This window comes from Phocoena phocoena, chromosome 11 (assembly GCF_963924675.1).
Source record: "Phocoena phocoena chromosome 11, mPhoPho1.1, whole genome shotgun sequence".
NCBI lineage: Eukaryota > Metazoa > Chordata > Mammalia > Artiodactyla > Phocoenidae > Phocoena > Phocoena phocoena.
In genome coordinates this window covers 65813768-65834671 of record NC_089229.1, presented here as the reverse complement: position 1 = coordinate 65834671, position 20904 = coordinate 65813768, and positions in this window count along the sequence as shown.

Sequence of the window (20904 nt, the reverse complement as noted above, 5' to 3'; positions counted from 1 at the left end):
GTATTAAGTAACAGTTCATTTTGTGAAAATGCTATGGTTTATCCAATTGTTTCCTCATTTTGGGGCATTTACGTTGTTTCTTGTTTTTCGCTATTATAGTAATGTGATGAACAAGTCTGTGTGTAAATATGTTTTGATTGCAACTGATTCTTTCCTTTGGCTAGATTACTGGAAATGAAATAACTGGTGAAAGGCTATAAATATTTTCGGTGTATATATACAAATACATTGTGTATATATATACACACACACATATATATACATATATGTTGTATATACATAATACAATGTATATACAATGTATGTATAGAATATATACTGTATATATTCTATACATATATAGAATATATATGGTATATATTTTATATATTTCTGTTCCTTTCCAGAAATGTCTTAATTTACCTCATATGTATCATCTCATTCTTGCTGCAAGGCACATTATGTGTGTGCGTGTAGACACATATATATATATGTGAATATAGATAGAGTATATATATGGCAATATATATATGACTATCATTTGCTCATTTTTCTACTACTCCTCTTTATTTTGAGAGACTTTAGTTTGGGGGAAAACGTCACATCTCTAATTTTGACAATTAGCAGTTTTGGAGATTAAATCTCAACTCCTCATTCTGGATGTGGCCCTTTTGTCTATTGCTGATGTAATACATGCTTCATCATTGCTCCTATATCACAGAGATGGAGAGGGACAAGTTATCCCAACTTATCAGAAAGAAAAAAATTCATTTTCTGAAATGTCAAAAATACATGAAATCAACCCCACAAGTTGTGAAAAAGAAGACACAGTTCTGTGTGTTCTGGGACAATGTCAAAAATCAATTTCATGTAGGCGTACCCCACAGATGTGGTACAACCCAAATGTTTTGGTCATATTATTTATGATTGCTCGCGTCTTTGAGGGGATCGCTCAACTTTAAAGTCTTTCTGCTCCTCTTAAACTCAGTACTTTATTATTCTGTTGTGAAGATTAAATAAGAAAAAAAATAATATCCAGTGCAGTGATGGTACATAGGTAGATACACAAATGCTAGTTCCCTTTTCCTTTTGCCATTGCTCCCATAGGTCTTCAGTTTTCATAGGTGGCATAGTTTAAAGTTAAATAAAGTTATTATAACTCAATGGGAGTGGGGCTGAAGTTATATAGCACGAAGTCAAAACAAATTCAGTCTCTTCTTGAAACAGTTAAGAAATACAGATGTATAGAGAATGATATTTATGTGCATATCATTTAGCTTAATAAACAAAACTTTACAAATATGATTGAAGCCTCTCATTGAATCTCTTCCCAATCTCATTTCATTTCCAACCTACTCCCCTGATATCACCACTACTCCAGTGAATCGTCAATCTCAAATATGGTGTTTATCTTCCCCCGCATGACTTAATACTTATTTTTTGTTCTTATTTGTATATACATATGAAAAACATATATTACTATTTTGAGTGGTTTAAAATTTTATATAAATGGCATCATCCTTGTATGTACCTTTCTGAAACGTTCTTTCTTCTCTCACTATTACATTTGTGAGTTATATGTAGCTGTAGTTCATTTTCAAGTTTGTAGAGTCTTCAATTGTATGAATATGCCAAAATTAATTTATCCATTTTCCTGTTGATGGATATTTATGTTGTTTCTATTTATTCTCTTTCTTTCATCTTTCTCTTTTTTCTTTCTTTCCTCCTTCCTTCCCTCCTTTTTTCCTTCCTCCCTTCCTTCCTTTCTCCTCCTTCTTTTGCTATTACAATGTGCCAGTGAACATTCTCATAAGTGTTGCCTTGGGAACAATTGGGAGACTGTGTTTGAGCTTGCATTTCTTAAACTTTTTGATTTACACTTCTAAAAGTTATTAAGAATCCCAAAGATCTTTCTTTCTGTGAATTTTGTCTGTTAGTATTTATTATGTTAGAAATGAAAACTGATAAGCTTTAAAATATTTATTTATTTTTAATTTAAATTTAGTTAATTTACAATGTTGTGTTAGTTTCAAGTGTACAGCAAAGTGATTCAGTTATATTTACATATATATGTGTATATAGATATATTCTTTTTCAGATTCTTTCCATTATAGGTTATTACAAGATATTGAGTGTAGTTCCCTGTGCTATACAGTTGGTCCTTGTTGTTTACCTATTTTATATATAGTAGTGTGTATGTTAATCCCAAACTCCTAATTTACCTCTCTTCCCCTGCCCCTGCTATCCTTTTTGGTAACCATAGAAAACCATTTGTTTTCTATGTCTGTGAGTCTACTTTTGTTTTGTAAATAAGTTCATTTTTATAACTTTTTAAGATTCCACATATAAGTGATATCACATGATATTTGTCTTTGTCTGACTTACTTCACTTAATATGTTAATCTGTAGGTCCATCCATGTTGCTGCAAATGGCGTTATTTAATTCTTTTCTTATGGCTGAGTAATATTCCATTGTATATATATGCCACATCTTCTTTATCCAGTCATCTGTCAGTGGACACTTAGATTGATTCCATGACCTGGCTATTGTAAATAGTGCTGCTATGAACATTGGGGTGCATGTATCTTTTTGAATTAGAGTTTTCTCTAGATATATGCTCACGGGTGGGATTGCAGGATCATATGACAATTCTATTTTTAGTTTTTTAAGGCACTCCCATACTGTTCTCCATGGTGGCTGCACCAATTTACATTCCCACCAATGGTTTAGGAGGGTTCCCTTTTCTCCTACCCGCTCCAGCAGTTATTATTTGTAGACTCTTTAATGATGGCCATTCTGACTGGTGTGGAGTGATACCTCATTGTAGTTTTGACTTGCATTTCTCTAATACTTAGTGATGTTGAGCATCTTTCCATGTGCCTGTTGGCCATCTGTATGTTTTCTCTGGGAAAATGTCTATTTAGGTCTTCTGCCCATATTTTTTTTATTGAGTTGTTTGCTTTTTGATATTATTCTGCATGAGCTATTTATATATTTTGGGAATTAATCCCTTGTCAGTAGCAATATTTTCTCCCCTTCTGTGGGTTTCCTTTTCATTTATTTATGGTTTCCTTTGCTGTGCAAATTTAAGTTTGATTAGGTCCCAGTTGTTTATTTCTGTTTTTATTTCCATTTCTCTAGGAGACGGACCCAAAAGAAATATTGCTGCCATTTATGTCAGCGAGTGTTCTGCCATAAAATTTATTAAATTACTTAAAATAACAGAATAAACCAATTGTTACTATAAATAACAGTCATTTTAATAACTATTAGATAGTATAAAGCATGCTGTAAAATAACTATCTAACAAAAGGAAAAAAAATCGTGAGAGGAGTGGCATTGCTTTAGATTTTTGTAAATCTCTTTCATAGATGGTAACTGAATTCTCATATCTACTTTTGCATTTACTTGATTGTACTATTGCACATCACATAGCCTTTGGAAAACTCCACGGCACACTTGTCAGAAAGTTTCTGGACCACAGAAGTTTCCGGACCACAATTTGAAAACTACTTTTTTTTTAAAGTTAGTTTTTATTGAAGTATGGTTGCTTTACAATGTTGTGTTAGCCTCCACTGCACAACAAAATGAATCAGCCATACACATGCAGATATCCCCTCCCTTTTGGACTTCCCTGCCATTTAGGTCACCACAGTGCATTAGGTAGAGTTCCCTGTGGTATACAGTATGTTCCCATCAGCTGTCTATTTTATACATAGTATCAATAGTGTATATGTGTCAATCCCAGTCTCCCAATTCCTCCCACCCCATCCGTTTCACCCTTGGTATCCATACATTTGGAGAACTGCTAGTCTAAGCCATTGTCTTTCAAACATTTTTGACCACAACTCCCAGTAAGAAATAGATTCTGTATATTGTGGGTAGAAAACCCATACATACGTGTGTAAGCACATACCCACCTGAATATAACTCAAACAAAAGTTTCACAAAATTATACTTACTTTTACTATTTGCAATGCACTATGACATAGTCTATTCTTTTTATTTTGTCTTACTTTATACCAAAACTGTTGGTTGTAATTTACCAACTTGACTTCACGTGAGTTGAGACCCACAGTTTGAAAATCACTGCTTTTGGGAGTTTATGTTTAGAAGTGTCATTTCTGCCTCTATAGTACACTTTCCAAAGAGTTTATATGAATTTATGTTTCCTCTCAATAGATTATGAGTCACCTCTCCACATCTTTGCCAACACTTGGAACTGTCAGACTTTTAAACTTTTTCTAATCTGTAGGATGTCAGGTTTTAACTTGCATTTCCCTGATGCTAGTTCATATATTTCTTGGCCTTTTAAAGTTGCCTATTCATACACTTTGTCCTTTTTAAAATTCAGTTTTTTTATCTTTTCTTTTTCCTTGATTTATAAGAGTACTTTATTTATTTAGGAGACAAATCAATTGTCAGTTTTATGCTTTGTAAATGTCTTCTCCCAGTTTGGGGTTTGTCTTTTTACTGTTTATATTGTCTGTTTACATTTAGAACTTTTCTATTTTAATGTAGTCATATTATCAATCTTTTACTGTGTGGTTTGTGGATTTGTGTGTCGCAAAGACACAAAAGGTCCTTACCCCAAGGTCATAAAGATACTCCCTTATGTTTTCTTCTAAAAAATTTAAAGTTTTGCTTTCTTCAATAGATCTTTAACACATTTGGAATTATTTTCTTTCCCTTCCTCCCAGTAGTTACAGCACTTTTTTCCTAACAGTATAGTTTTCTCCCTTGGTTTGAATCCCAGTTCCGTCATGTACAGATTCCACTCTGACCCAAGCCACCATCTCTCTTTCCTGGATTGTCACAATGGCTTCTTCCCTTGTTTCCCATGTCCTACTTTCATCACAATAGCCAGGGTGATCCTTTTAAATCATAAATCAGATCATGTCATTCCTCTGTTCAACACCCTCCAAAGCTTATTACACTCAGAGCAAAAGTCAAGTTTTTTTTTTTTTAATGACATATAAAGCCCCATATAATCTGCCCTCCTCCCCTGTTACTTCCCTAACTTCCTCTCCTACTTCTCCCCCATCGCCCCTCTTTGGCTTGACTAAGCCAGGCCTGTTTCTACCATAGGACCTCTGCACTTGTTTCTTCTGCCTGGATGGATCTTCCTTCAGGTATCTGCATGGCAGCTCTCTTACTTTTTCAGGGATTCTTTAAAAATGCCTCTTTCTTAGGGAGGCATTCCTTGGCCACTCCAAATAAAATTTCAACCCCCCCCTTTTTAAAAAATACTTTCTATCCCCCTTCTTTGCTTTTCCGTAACACATTACTATTTAACATACAAAATACTTGCTCATTTTGATTTTTTCTCCCATATTTCAACACAGTTTTAATGAAATCGGTGATTTTCATCTGTTTTTGCCTCCTTTTTCATTGCTTACCTCCTCCTAGAGTACCTGACATATGATAGGTGTTCTATCTATATCTGATGAGTGAATGGATAAACATAAATATATCAGCCTTCCACGTATGTGTGTATTTGTTCTTGAGCTCTCTATTTTGTTCCATCATTCTAATTGTTCCGCACAAATAGTACACTGTCTTGATTATCACAGCTTTGATATAAAAAAGTCTTCATACCTGGGAGAGTTCCTTGCTCCTTCTACCACAACCCTATATCTTGACTTTTTTTTCCAAACCATTTTGTCTATTATTGGTCTTTTACTGCTCCATAGATGTTTGAGAGTCAGTTTGTCAAAACCCTATTGGGATTTTGATTTGGAATTGATAGATTAATTTGGGGAGAGTCCACATCTTCACAGTATCGCGTCTTCTCATCTGTGAACACGTAATATAGTTCAGTAAGTGAAAGAGCCTGGGTGAGAAGCCAGATTGGTCAGCCTTTCACACCAGGTCTGCTTCCCTTCTGTTGAGCTTTGTGGAACTGATTATACATGTGGCAGGACTGTGGAGCTCACTCTACTTAGTGTCATAATCACATCCTAGAATGCCGGCTGATTAGCCTCCTTCACTTGTAACATGTTCTGCAGCTGACTCAGGGGGCTGTTGTCATCCTGTGGTCAAGTGCAGTCAGGCCTGTGTCTTCTCTGAGTGTGGCAATGACCTCCCATCCGTGGAAGAGCCTTCTTAGTCATCCGGGGAGGAGGGTATTTGCATTACTTTAGAATTAATTACCTTGGGAATAAGAGTGGAAGTTGCAAAGAAGTTGGTGATGCAGAGCACCCAGGCTCCTTTGATTTCACTTTGCTGACGTGTTCCTTATGAACCTGAGAGTTCATGGGGCAATCATTGGAGAGCCTTGAGCAATCCCTGAGGGACTGCAAGTTCCTGGTACATGTGCTGCTTCTCTCCTGTCCTAGGCCAGTGACAGACACTGCTAGCCAAACATCACCCTCTACCCCAGTGAGCCTAGATGGAGTCTTAGAATCCTTTCAACGTGGTCCTCCAGTAAGTTCTACTAATTAATCGGTTTGGGTCAAGAGAGGAAACCTATTTACCACTCTTTTTCTATTTTGGTCTAGTAAGTTTAGAAGCACTTAAAACTGGCATGGGCCCCAAATCAAGGGCTGCTCTGGTGGCTTAGGACACTGGGAGACCTCTGAAAGAGAGGGTTAGCCCCTTTGTCTAAAGACAGGAAGTCTTGAGTGGGGGAGCCATCTGAATTTGTAATAGCAGAGGTTTGGTTTTGATGATGAGTTAGATAACAAAGGACTTGTGGGTGCCCAGAGGGAGCAGAAAGAGCTGAGCTTCCTAGCAAAAGCAGTTCAACAGGAGTCGGAAGGATGACCCAGCAGGTGATATTGGTACAGAATGCAATGTCCGAATATAATTTTTCTCCAGGACTAGTAAGGGACACTGCAACCATTGTGGGTTGGGATGTAGGACAATTGTCATGTTAATTTCAGATAAAACATGTCAGGAAACTCATATTTGACACCAAAGGTATAGGAATTCTACTCTTAATTTGCTGCTGTTGATCCGGGCTGCCTGTTATCTTGCATTCCTATGGATCCAGGATCGCTGCTGAGCAAGGCAATGCTTGAACACAGCTGAGCACTGCTGGAGTCAGACATGGGTTCAAATTTTTGCTCTGCCGCTTTCGAGGTATGTCACCTGGGACAACACATATAACCCCTCTAAATCTCAGTTTCCCCCTCTGTAAACTAGGGATAATAATATAATTCCTCTAGAAGGGCTGCTGGAGGATTGACCCAAAGCATCAGAGTGCTTAGCCTGGCATAGTAAGCCCTCAACCCTGAATTACTATCAAAAGTTTCCCTTCTGTGTGTTTCACTTTCTCATAGTCAGTGTCCTTAAAAGCGAGAGAGTTTGGGGCTGATCAGAAGATTGAATTTTCCTGCTGTCCAGGGTTTGAGTCAATATAAGCGTGACCTGTTCTTTGGTGATAGGACCATCTTGCACCCACAAATTATATCTGCAGATTTTTAAGAATAAAACTTGGGCTCTAAGTTACAACTTCCCATTGAGTCTATCAAAAAAATCCTCAACTTCCAACGTCATCATTTTAGAATCATGGATTCTTAAAATCATCTCAGATACCAAATATTTACAGGTTTAAAAAGCCCTTTCGCCTGAAATATATAAATTAAATATTGCTGAAGGTATAGAGTCTACATTTTAGTTTTAGACTCTCAAGCTGTTTACAAAATAAGCAATTGGAAATCTGGTAGAGTTTAGAAAAAAATTAAGAAAAATACAGGGGTAAGGATTTCTGTAAGTTCTGTGTGATTAAAGAGATATACGAAAATGGGAATATTTCATATATATTTTGGACAGAAACTATTTCTAGATGCCTTAGTAAGGGTATAGAACATGTAGACTTTGATTTAGTTTCTGAAGAAGGGTTTTAAGTCATTGCTGGACAAAGCTGGTATTTGTATGCGTTGTGCTAATAGGGGCTTAGGACACCATCCCTGTAATCATCTCACAGAAACCTTTTACATCCAACCAAATAGATAATCAGAGATGTAGATGCAAATGTTCATCTCAGTATTAGTTATGATAATGAAGAAACTGGAAACAATTCAAACATTCAAAAATAGATTAATATTTAATTAAATCATGATGTCTATTATATAGATATGCTTTTTAAAGATTACCTTTTATTTTTATGAAAGTAATACATGTGTATTGTTAAAAAGTCAAATAGTGCTAAAGGTTTATCACAAAAAGAACAGCTCCATGACTCAACCCTCCTAATTCTCAGTCTGGCTTTGCAGAAGCAATGATATCCAACTCTTAGGTATTTATTTTGTTATTTACCTTCCCCCCCAAATAATATATGATTATAATGCCACTTCTTGATTTGTTAATTTTACATATTTTTCATTCTTTTTCAGACAGAGCAGACTTCAGAGCAAGAGAAGTATCAGGGATAAAGAATGGCATTATAAAAAGTAAAAGGATAAAATCTCAAAGAAGACATAACAATCTTTAATGTATATGTGCCTAACAAAAGAGTCAAGTTATGTGGGCAAAAATGATAGACTTGCAAGGAGAAATAGATGAAACCACTATCATAGTTGGGGACTTTAACGCTCCTCGGTCATAAATGGACAGATCCAGCAGGTAGAAAATCACTACGGACATAGTTGAACTCAACAGCACCATTAATCAACTGGATATAATTGACATTTATAGACTATTCCATTCAACAACAGCAAAATACACATTCTTCTCAAGCCCACATGGAATGTTCACAAAGACAGACTACCTTCTGAGCCATAACACATACCTTAACAAATTTTAAAGAATAGAAATCATACAGTGTATGCTCTCAGACCACAGAGGAATTAAACTAGAAACCAACAGTGGGAAGATATTTGGAAAACCCCCACATACTTGGAGACTAAACAATAAGATGTGGGTCAAAGGAGATATTTCAAGAGAAGTAAATATAAATGAAAATACAACTTATCAAAATTTGTGGGATGCAGTGAAAGCAGTGATTGGAGGGAAGTTTATAGTATTGAACACATACATTACAAAGTAAGAAAGTTCTAAAACCAATAATCTAAGTTTCTAGAAAACTAGAAAAAGAAAAGCAAACTAAATCCAAAGTAAGCAGAAGAAATTAATGAAATTTAGAGCACAAATCAATGAAATTGAAAATAGGAAATCAAAGTCAATGAAATGAAAAACTAATTCTTTAAAAGATCAATAAAATTGATAAGCCTCTAGACAGGCTAACTTAGGGGGGATAAAAAAGAAGAAACAAATTACTAATATCAGAAATAAAAGAAGGGACATCACTACAGATCCCATGGACACTAAAAGAATAATAAACAAATATTGTAAACAACTCTATGCCCACAAATTTGATAACCTAGATGAAATAGAATAATTCCTTGAAAGACTCAATCTATCAAAACTCACACAAGAAAACACAATATGAATAAGAGTATACTTACTAAAGAAATTGAATCAATAATTAATAGCTTTCCAAAATATAATGCCTGTGGCCCAGATGGGTTCACTGGTGAACTCTACAAAACAGTTAAGGAAGAAATTATACAAATGCTCTAAAATCTCTTCCAGAATATAGAAGCAGAGGGATACTTCCTAACTTATCCTATGAGGACAGCATTACCCTAGTAACAAAACCAGACAGACACCACAAGAAAACTACAGACAAATATCACTCATGAACATAAATATGAAAATTCCCAACAAATATTAGCAAATCAAATTCATCCATGTGTAAAAGGAATTATACAATAAGACAAAGTGGGATTTATCCCAGGTATGAAGGGCTTGTTCAACATTTGAAAACCAATTAATGTAATCCATCACATCAACAAGCTGAAGAAGAAAAATTACATGATCAACAGATGCAGAAAAAGCATTTGACAAAATCCAACACCATTCATCATAAAAACACTCAGCAACCTTTGAATAGAGAGGAATTTCCCCAACTTGATAAAGAACACCTACAAAACATTTTAACTAATATACTTAATAGTGGTAGAAACTTTTCCACTAAGTTCAGGAACAAGGCAAGGATGTCCTCTCTCACCACTTCTTTTTAACATTGTACTGGAAGTCCTAGCTAATGCAACCAGACAAGAAAAGGAAACAAAAGATATACTGATTGGGAGTGAAGAAATAAAACTGGCTTTGTTTTCAAATGACATGGTTTTCTATGTAGAAAATCTGAAAGAATCAACAAAAATACTCCTGGAATAAGTGACTAAAGCAAGTTACAAGGATACAAGGTTAATATACAGGGTTAATATACAAAATTCAATCTCTTTCCTATATACCAGCAATGAACAAGTGGAACTTGAGATTCAAAATAGAATACCATTTACATTAGCACCCAAAAGAATGAAATACTTAAGTATAAAACTAACGAAATATGTGGAAGAGCTATATGAGGAAAACTATAAAATTCTGATGAAAGAAATCAAATAACTAAATAAATGGAGAGATATTCCATGTTAATGGACAGGGAGACAATGTTGTCCAGATGCCAGTTCTTCCCAACTTGATCTATAGATTCAACAATCTCAGTCAAACTCCAGGCAAGTTATTTTGTGTATATCAACAAATTGATTCTAAAATTTGTATGGAAAGGTGAAAGATGCAGAAGAGCCAAAACAATATTGAAGGAGAAGCACAAAACCGGAGGACTGACAGCACCTGACTTCAAGACTTACTATAAAACTACAGTAGTGAAACAGTGTGGCATTGACAAAAGAATAAACAAATAGACCAGTGGAACAAAATAGACAACCCAGAAATAGAGCCACATAAATAGTCAATTGATGTTTGACAAAGGAGCAAAGGTAATACAATGGAGCAAAAATAGTCCTTTCAACAAATGATACTGGAACAACTGGACAGTCACATGCAAAAAATGAATCCAGACCTAGATCTTACCTCCTTGACAACAATTAACTCTAAACAGATGACACAAAACTATAAGACTTCTAGAAGATAACAGAGAAAATGTCTAGAAGGCCTTGGGCTTTTTAGGTACAACACCAAAGGCACAATCCATGAAAGATATAATGATAAACTGAACTCCATTAAAATTAAAAACTTCTGGAAAAAACTGTCAAGAGAATGAGAAGATAAGCCACAGACTGGGAGAAAATATTTGCAAAACACCTAACTGATAAAGGACTGTTATGCAAAATATACAAAGAACTCTTAAAATTTAACAATAAGAAAACAAACAAACAACCTGATTTTAAAATGGGCAGAAAACCTGAACAGACACCTCACTGAAGAAGATAACTCTTAGAGGAAACTCTTAGAGGACACTCTTAGAGGAAAACATAGGGAGAACACTCTCTGACATAAATCATAGTGAGATCTTTTTTGATCCACCTCCTAGAGTAATGAAAATAAAAACAAAAATAAACAAATTAAACTCAAACCTAATTAAACTTAAAAGCGTTTGCAAAACAAAGGAAAACATAAACAAAATGAAAAGACAACCCACAGAATGGGAGAAAATATTTGCAAAAGAAGTGACCGACAAGGAATTAATCTCCAAAATATACGAACAGCTCATGCAGCTCAATATCAAAAAAACAAACAGCCCAATCAAAAAATGGGCAGAAGGGACTTCCCTGGTGGCACAGTGGTTGAGAATCCACCTGCTAATGTAGGGGATGTGGGTTTGATTCCTGGTCCGGGAAGATCCCGCATACCACGGAGCAGCTAAGCCTGTGTGCCACAACTACTTAGGCCCACGCGCCTGGAGCCCGTGCTCTGCAACGAGAGAGGCCGCCGCGATGAGAGGCCTGCACACTGCAATGAAGAGTGGCCCCGCTTGCTGCAACTAGAGAGAGCCTGCATGCAGCAACAAAGACCCAACACAGCCCAAAATAAATAAATTAAATAAATAAATTTATATAAAAAAAATGGGCAGAAGACCTAAACAAACATTTCTCCAAAGAAGACATACAGATGGACAAAAAGCACATGAAAAGATGCTCAACATCTCTAATTATTAGAGAAATGCAAATCAAAATTACAATGAGGTATCACCTCACACTGGTCAGAATGGCCATCATCAAAAAATCTACAAACAATAAATGCTGGAGAGGGTGTGGAGAAAAGGGAACCCTCCTAAACTGTTGGTAGGAATGTAAATAGGTACAGCCACTATGAAGAACAGTATGGAGGTTTCTTACAAAACTAAAAATGGAACTACCATATGATCCAGCAATCCCACTCGTGGGCATATATCCAGAGAAAACCATAATTTGAAAAGATACACGCACCCCAATGTTCATTGTGGCACTATTTACAACAACCAGGACATGGAAGCAACCTAAATGTCTATCGAAGGATGAATGGATAAAGATGTTGTACATATATACAATGGAATATTACTCAGCCATAAAAAGAACAAAATAATGCCATTTGCAGCAACGTGGATGGACAAAGAGATTGTCCTACTGAGTGAAGTTTGTCGTACTGAGTGAAGTCAGACATTGAAAGACAAATATCATATGATGTTGCTTATATGTGGAATCTAAAAAAATGGTACAAATAAACTTATTTACAGAACAGAAATAGAGTCACAGATGTAGAAAACAAACTTATGTTTACCAAGGGGGAAAGGGGGGAGAGTTAAATTGGGAGATTGGGATTAGACATATACACACTACTATATATAAAATAGATAACTAATAAGGACCTCCCGTATAGCACAGGGAACTCTACTCAATACTCTGTAATGATCTATATGGGAAAAGAATCTAAGAAACAGTGTGTGTGTGTGTGTGTGTGTGTGTGTGTATATATATATATATATATATACATACACATATATATAACTGATTCACTTTGCTGTACAGAAGAAACTAACAAAACATTGTAAATCAACTATACTCCAATAATAATAAATTAAAGAAATAATAAAATGGGCAGAAAACCTGAAGAGACACCTCACCAAAAAAGATATATAGGTGACAAATAAGCATATGAGATGTTCAACATCACATGCTATTAGGGAATTGCAACTTAAAACAACAATGAGATACCAGTACACATCTAATAGAATGGCCTAAATTCTAAGTGTTGAAAACACTAAATGCTGGCAAGGATGTAGAGCAATAGAAATTCTCATTCAGTGCTGGTGGGAATGCAAAACGGTACCTCCACTTTGGAAGATAATTTGGCAGTTTTTTTAAAAAAAACTAAACATACTCTTACCATATGGTCTAGCAATCGCCTCCTTGGTATTTATCCCAAGGAGCTGAAAACTTACATATACACAAAGACCTGCATGCAGATGCTTATAGCAACTTTATTCATAATTGCCAAAACTTGGAAACAACTGATGCCCTTTAGTAGGTAAAGGATAAATAAACTACGGTACATCCAGACAATGGAATATTCAGCACTAAAAAGAAATGAACTATCAGGTAATGAAAAGCATGGAGGAAACTTCGACGCATATTACTAAGTGAAAGAAGTGATAAGAAAACTATAAAGACAGTAAAAGGATCAGTGGTTATCATGGATTAAGGAAAATGGAAGGATAAATAGAGCATAGGGAATTTTTAAGGCAGAACAACACTCTGTATGATACTATAATGGTGGGTACATGTTATTATACTATCGTCATAACCCATTGGACGTACAACACCAAGAGTAGACCCTGATATAAACTATGGAGTGTGCATGATAATGATGAGTTAACATAGTTTCATTGATTGTAACAACTGTACCACTGTGATGAGGGATGTTCATAGTGGGAGAGTCTTTGCATGTGTGGGAGCAGAGGCTATGTGGGAATTCTGCACTTTCTGCTTAATTTTACTGTAACCTAAATCTGCTTTAAAAATGTGTTAAAAAAACTATATACCTAAAAATATACCTATTTTTCTCTCACACACATTTCTTGTCTTCTTTTCTCTTATTTTTTTCCTGGCATTCCTTCTAGTTAGATATTGGACTTCTTAGCTTATCCTTTTAATTTTGTTCCCTTTTCTTTCACATGCCCATGTTTTTTGTCTTTTTGTTCTACTTTCTGGGAAATTTCTTCAATACACTCCAAACTTCCTATTGATTTTTTCCTGCTATAGTATTTAAAAATTTCCATGATGTTTTTCTTGTTCTGAGTTTTCCTTCCTCCTCTCCTCTACCTCCCAGCCCCAGATTCTCTTTCTTATTTCAAGGTTGTACTGTCTCCTTTTAAGTTTATGTCTTATGTATATCGTTTTATTTTTGTGTTTTATCCTCTTTCCTAAAATGTGTTGGGTTCCATTGAGTTCTAGTTTTTAAGGCATGTTTGTTTTTCATGGGGGAAGCCTTCCTCCTATGTGTGGAGATTTTGTCTCTTCATTCATGTTTAAGAACAAGGCACTTCAAAGTTGGCGGGAACTAAGTGCATGACATCACTGCAGGATGATAGGGCTGAGAGTTTTTCTATTAGTTGGCCCACAAATATTAGTACCTGTGGCTTTTTAAGCATCTAGGTTTGTTTAGTCTTTGTTTCTCCATGGAAGGATTTTTCAATTTGTTGTCTTGTTTGTATCAGCTTAGCTGCCAGTGTTCTGGGGCTTGGGGTGGGAGGGGATCTCACCTTTTCATTTAAACTTTCAAACCCCCATTTTCAATATCTTGTATCATCTCTGGCTTCTCTTCTAACCTCTGCCAGGCTGGGCAATCACATGTCTAGGAGGTTCTCTGGTTCCTTTTCTCCAGAGAATGAATCCTCTGTGTCTATGTGGTAGGAAGGGATAGACCCTTTGTTACTGTTCAGGGTTCTTGGCCTTCCTTAGTCAATAGAGATTGATAAGAGGCCAGACAGGAAATTCGGGCAAACCTTTATTGGGGCCCCTGCTGCAGCAGGGGGCAGTGAAAACAAGTAACAGGTTCCCTTTCTCGCTCCCTGATGGGGGGCGAGCTGGTTCCATATATGGGGTGAGGGGAGGGGTGTGTCCAGGGGTTGGGCCAGAGGGGTGTGTTGGGTGGTTTGCCCACCCCTTTGGTTGTGGTGTGTGCAGGGGGCATGCGCAGTACCCTGCGTTTTCTCCTGACGCCCTATTGTTGCTCTCAGCTCTTCAGAAGTGGCAGTTGGGCTTTTTTTGGTCTTTTTGTAACTTGTTGTCCATAATTTGCCCCAGCTGTGCATGCACCCAGTTATTTTTTAGTCCCTTATAGTTTCTTTGTGTTTTGTTGCTCGAGGAGACCCTTGAGGAGACGTTTGTCATTTGTCCAGGTGCAAGCACTGCAGCAAAGGGTCCCAGGTCCCAGCTTGTCTCACCTTGGCTATGCCCAATGGGCCCTTGGTGTCTACTCCTAATACAGTTCCATGTTTCGCCTCTACTTTCTGTGAATCCCTTTGGGAGGATTCTAGAATGAGTTTTCCTGTAGCTTGATAAAATTTCCAGCTGTAGGCACTTAGTTTCAGCTTTTTTCTGTTCTACTAAGACAGTTACTATTCCTTCATGTAATTTCCATCTTGAAAAAAATGATTTTGCTTACTCTTCAGTTCTCTTTGTAATTTTTCCCTTTATGTTGAGAGGTGAAGAGGATGAGCATATGGTTTCAATCCACCATGTTTGACCATGGGTAATATGCTTTTGAATAATTTTTTTAATGTCAAGAGAAAATGCTCAGCATGTAAAAAAATTAGGAGGCTAAACTGTGAAATGAAACATACAAAAGTTTATCCCTAGGTTGTGAAATTATTGGTAATAATTTAAAAAATCATTTCTGACTTTGCCAAATTTTCTGTAATAATCATACAACCCTTTCACAATCAAATAATTTAAACAAATATGTTTAAAAATTCATACTGATGCTTATATTGCCTCAACAAGGGCAGCTTTGATTGCAGTGAATATTAGTGATCTGGAGAAGAAAGAAGTGTTCATTTTCTCCATATTAAATATTAAAGCTTCAATAAAAAAATTAAATGTAGGCAGGGGAGAAACAAGCTATAATCTTCCTGGTAAATGGTGAATTTTCTCATCACTACCAGTGTAAATTCAGTTCCTATAGATAATGGTTAGCCATATATACTTTAAGATTATATAACTGGTATGTACTAAGGATTTAATATAAGGATATATTGCATGCAATATGGTTACTCTAATATTAGAAGGTGCTTTTAAGTGTCTGCCTATAATCTGTCAGAATATTCCAAAATGTGTTCTATGAAATACCAACTCCAACTGATTGTCTGCAAAGAAATAACTTTGCAGATTGCTACATATTATTTCCCTTTCTAGGAGAAACAATTCACATTAGGGAACTGAAGCCTTTGAGGATACTGCAGTAAAGAAACTTGGTTAATTTTATTGGTTTAACTTGGTTTGGTTATGAGTTTTTGAAACTTAATTTGACCATGGAACTATTTTTTCACAAAATCCTTCCATGTGATACTGATCATTATCATCATCACTGTTATCATTGTTACTTAAATTTAAATGTCCAGTTTTTGATTTCTTTCAAGTCATAATCATGTTCTTTGGGCAGAGAGGTTATGGGGCCATACCTGCTTTTGTGGTCTGGTAGAGTCAAATCATTCAATTTATTTGAACATAGAGTACAATAAAATGAACTATCCTGGGTATCCCCTGCATTGCTTTAGGAGGAAAATATTTTACTGTTTTGTTGGGGAAAGGGGGTAGAATAATTTTCTTGTTTTGTTTGTTTTGTTTTTGGATAAGGATCAGGAGTCATGGTTCCCAGATTTTTTTCCAGTAGCCGTGGCATTTTGTAAAGCCTGGAGCATCTTGTTGGGGGGGAGTATATTTGCTAAAATATATCTGTAGGTGCTGGTTATTGTCAAATTGTACAGCTGGAGCCCTGTGATATGAAGGTTTATTGTCTAATTTTCAAGCAAACACAATTTTTTTTTTTTTTTTTTTTTTTGTGTTACGCGGGCCTCTCACTGCCGTGGCCTCTCCCGTTGCGGAGCACAGGCTCCCGACGCGCGGGCCCAGCGGCCATGGCTCACGGGCCCAGCCGCTCCGTGGCATGTGGGATCTTCCCAGACCGGGGCACGAACCCACGTCCTCTGCATCGGCAGGCGGACTCCCAACCACTGCGCCACCAGGGAAGCCCCAAGCAAACACAATTTTAATGAAAGTAATCATTTGGGGATTTTCTTTACCACATTTGTTTTTTATGTCTAGACTCTTTATGAAAGGGAATGGGAAAAATAATTTGGGAATCTAAAATAAATCAAACTGTATCTGTTGGTACTGTTAAACTATCTGTGCATATACAATAAAATAAATTGCTTGGAAATAATCAGTTCTTTTAAAACAATTTTTCAAAGCCTCCCACTCTGTTCTTTCCACAATGGGAGGTCTCCGGTCTTATGGGAAAGATTTAGAGTAGAGACATGGGTTCTAGTCCCAGCCTTGCCACTAAACAGCTCCAAGATATTATTATTAATACTATGAATAGCAACTTTTATTGAGGGCTTTATATATTTTAGTTATTGTGCTACAGGCTCTATGCGCATGGGTTCTTTTAATTTTCACTATACCCCATCGGAGAGTTGGACTAAATAACTCCTTGTCCCCTTTCTAGGCTTAAATGATCCAAGAAGATATGTCTCTGCCACAAGACCTTAGTTCCACTGGGGTGGGGGTGTGTGTGGTGGGGGGTGAGGAGTTAGGAAGTGAATCTTATCTTCACTAAAAAGGATGAATAGGCAAGATCTTGGGAGCCTGAGATGGAACTCAGAACCATTTTCTAGTCTAAACCAGTGTATAATCTAATCTAATAGATATTACCACCAGATGTCTTCAGTTGGTTTTTCTGGTGGCCCAAGCATCTGATACCCAAACATAGCATTGTTTTCTTGGATCATAGTCTGTTTAAGTTGGGCAGGGGAGAGGTGGCTTGCGTTGACTTGACCGTTAAGGACAATGGACAGCCATTCTTCCAGAACTACCAAAATTATTGTGGCTCCTTGAAAAAAATAAATCTTTCAGCTTTTTAAATAAGGCTCCTGTGTTTGACCGTTTCACCATCAACCGTACCAGGCAAGTGCCATCGTGTATCCCCATCACTGTAATTCCAACATCTGATACTTGTAAAGTGTCTTGGGGTTTTAAATTCATCTCCTCACCCATGACCTCATTTGGTTTCTGTTCCTCAGTATTATACCATATTGTGACATGTCTGGAAGACAAGAACTTCTAGAATATTACTTTTATTGTCTGAGTACAGGGCTGAGCCACCATCCAGCGGACTCAAGGAGGGAAGGTAAAATCCAGAGGCCTATTCTCATTTCTGACTCAGTGGACTGAAAGCCTGCACTGCGCCTTGGCCAGATGATTTCTAATTGGCTTCTCTGCTTTGGTAGTATGGCCTTGGTCCAAGGGGCCATTCTGGCTTGGAGATGACATGGCAGGCAGAATCCTATTTATCTGTTTTTAACACAAGTATTCCAACGTACAGAAATTTGGGTGTGTGTCTCTTCCGTATAGATTATGCCCTCTTTTGATGTACAGGTTTAGTGGAATGCATCATCCATCCTTTATCTCCTTAAAAATGTGTTTCACAAAACACTCAGGGAGCTTTCAAAATTCCTAGGAAACTGAGCTGGATGTTTATTGGACTCTGTCACTCTTCTGAGCTCATCTTTCTTGCTGTTTACCCTTTAAATTGTTATCTGCTGAGAGACAGTTGGGAGGTAGTTTTCCTCTGCTCAGTTCTTATTAGGGTTTTAATGATTCTATTCCCCCTTCCTCCATTAGGAAATAAATACATGTTAAATAGTTCACTAGATAAGAATAACATTTGATTTAAATGCTAACAAAATTAATTAGCGTTTAAATCAAATCTGCTGAGTTGAAATGTTTTTGTGGGCAAAGCCTCCCCTATCTTTTAAATGTGGAGCCTTATTTAAAAAAAAAAAAACAACTGAAAGATTTATTTTTTCAAGCAACCTCAATAATATGGTAATTCTAGAGGAATGGCTGTCCATTTAGTTTCAGGCAAACTGATTTCCTAGGGCCGCAGATCACACAGCCAAGAGTTTACAGAGATTCTGGTGCCTCTAACAATTATGAACAGGCAACTCCTACACAAAATGCCACAGTGTGGGTGTGGGGACTGTGAAAGACTCTGACCAGTCTAAAATTCCACAATTAGAGATTTATTATTTTGACTCAAGATTTTGTCACCTGGAAAATTATTAAAAAAACCCGTGTGAGGGTTGACATGGTCAGCCTTATGAGTTTTTCAAAACCTTTCCTGAGAGCAGGTTTTGATCTTGCTGGCTGGGACGAAACTGGACATCTAGGGTTGGAGAGAGGATTGACAGTGTCAGGGAGATGGCGGCTGGGGGAAGGGAAGCCTAAGAAGGGGCAGCTGGTGATGGGGGAAGGGTGGAAGAAGGCAAAAGATAAGTTTTGCCCATTTTGTTCATTTATTTGTTCAACAAATATTTATTGGGAATCTATTTTGTTGATTGAGAAGCACTTTTTTAAGGACTGGGGAAGAAAAAAAATCACACCCTGTGGGAGTCTAGGTGTGTGGGGAGGAGACAGGCAGCCGCGTCAGCGTGTAGTGACAGCAGAGTATAGGAAGTGTCACAAGACAGGTGGGCACACAGCACGGTGGGGTCCCAGAGGAAGGATGTACGGCGGGAGGGATCACAGAGGGCCATCTCAGCGACATGGATGTTTGAATTTGGTTTTAAAAGGCAAAGAGACATGTTTGCCTGGAGGACTACGGAGAGGATGGACCCTGTATGCTGAGAGGTAGCCTGGGCAAAGGGCACAGAGGTGGGGAAGGGCTTGCTAGGGTACTGAGGTGAGACATTCCATGAGGCTGGAAACCAGGAGGTGCATGGGAGTGGCTGGGGAAGCGGGATAAACTCAAGCTGGAGCAGTGTGGCAGACCTTCATCTTTCTTAGGGAACTTGAACTTGATTCTGTAAGTTATGGGGAGGTTCTGATGGAGTAAAGGGCCTGGCCAAATCTGCATCATTGAAGTATAGCTCTGAGCACCTTGAAGTGGATGGATTGGTGGCCAGGGATGCAGAGAGACTGAGGACAGGAGAGCAGTGCAGTTTTGACCATATCATGCTTCTGGCACATCCTACAGCTAGAGGGTACTCTGAAAATGGGAACAAAATGCATAAAATCTGTGTCTCTGTGTCTCTGTAGCCTGCAACTACATGCAAACCTCAAGCAATTGTTTGCTCATGCCTGAGTTTCAAGTGTTTTTGAAGGAATATAACTCAAAGCCTCACGAGACCAGGAAGACCTAATAGCAAAAGACGATGCGATTATTTAAATCTTGGATGAGATATATAGGCTTATGCACAAGTGTTCTTGTTTTTATATTTGTACCAAACATTTTCAGGTCGTTTCTAGCCCATCTGAACAGTCCATCGACACAAGAACTAACGAGAAGATGAAATTTTGTGAAATCCAACTGAAAAGTAAATGTAATCCCAAGGCTTAATGTTGGTATTTTTCAAAGGACTCTTTCAAACCTACCAAATGAAAGGCTTCAACTTTTAGCAAAACCTTGGTCTTGATATAAAACATGCTTTTTAGATGCAGTTTCAAAAATATGATGTTCCAACCCAAAAGGCACACTCTGATTTGAAGTCCCGCTTTCCTCAGAAGGAGGACAAATCCTGCTGAAGCCAGGAGCTCTTACTGTCAATCCCCACCCTCATCTGGAATGTTTCTGTGGCTCAGACTCAGTGAGCTTTGAACCCGTGGACCAGTGCTCCTGTGGTCGTTATACTATGTCAAGGGTAAGAGGCAGATTATGAGAAAATAAATGTTCAAAAGGGAGCAACCTTGCAGAAATAAGAAGAGGGAGGCAAGTCAGATCCTTTTGCTTTGATTGTGATATAGAGTCACAACAGGTGCTGGGACTTATGTCAAAATTATAAATAGAATGGAGATTCTCATGAGAGTAGCAGAGTGACGCCAGGGTAAGAACTGAGATGAGGTTATGGAGACTTACTT